The 693-nt window shown below is 41.3% G+C and overlaps 1 protein-coding gene across 1 annotated transcript in view; it reads right to left on the reverse strand.

Annotated features, from left to right (window-relative positions):
* Positions 1–61, reverse strand: part of LOC138971656 (transgelin-2-like) — a 19,844-nt gene extending 19,783 nt beyond the window's left edge. Inside the window, exon 1 of the mRNA XM_070344426.1 lies at positions 1–61. This exon is cut by the window's left edge and continues 95 nt beyond it. The gene's annotated coding sequence lies outside the window, so the exon portion shown is untranslated.
* Between the last annotated feature and the right edge of the window lie 632 nt (positions 62–693).

Raw genomic sequence — 693 nt, forward strand, 5'->3', positions numbered from 1 at the left:
GAGCGAGCGTATCTAAGAGTGTTTCTGCACACACACAAAGAATGTGAACACGTGCGGCCCGCTTCTACCTGACCTTGTCGGCGTTTGGATCAGTTGTTCGACTCAGTGATGTAGGCCACGATAAAGAAAGCCTGTTTTTGCTCCATGGTTCAAGACGGGCATACTTTCGCTGTTACTCATGCTGTTGTTGTTGTCAATGTTTGCTTCTCTAAATGACAGAGTAACTGCTTGTTTTGCGAGTGGGTGAACACTGATATGTTAACTTTGCTACTGAATGGCGTAATGCTTACAGACATCGGTTGTTGAGGTTTAGTTTCCAGGACCCTTGCTGTTGTTTTCCATTTGTCAAACGTTGACTGTTTTTGTGTGTGATAAGATAAATGTAGTGCATGTTGCTCCAATGTGTCAATAACTTGAATTTGCACATGTTCTGTTCTTGTTTTGCAAAGAGGAGAACCACCAGTGATTTTAGTAATATGCCATTTACTTTGATTATGCTGCTGTAATAACTTCCCAGATACATATTTGTGAGTGTGAGTATATGTTATCCCTTTGTTCGTTCATATTGTCCTTGTTTCTTTATCCAGTGTGTCTTTGTTTGTTTGCGTTTTTTGTTATGATCAGTGTGGTTGCAGTGATCTGAACAAGCCTACCCGTGTTGTTCTGATTCCCAGACCGGTGTTGTCACAACTA

The sequence above is a fragment of the Littorina saxatilis genome, linkage group LG7, assembly GCF_037325665.1.
Source record: "Littorina saxatilis isolate snail1 linkage group LG7, US_GU_Lsax_2.0, whole genome shotgun sequence".
NCBI classification, from domain to species: Eukaryota; Metazoa; Mollusca; class Gastropoda; order Littorinimorpha; family Littorinidae; genus Littorina; species Littorina saxatilis.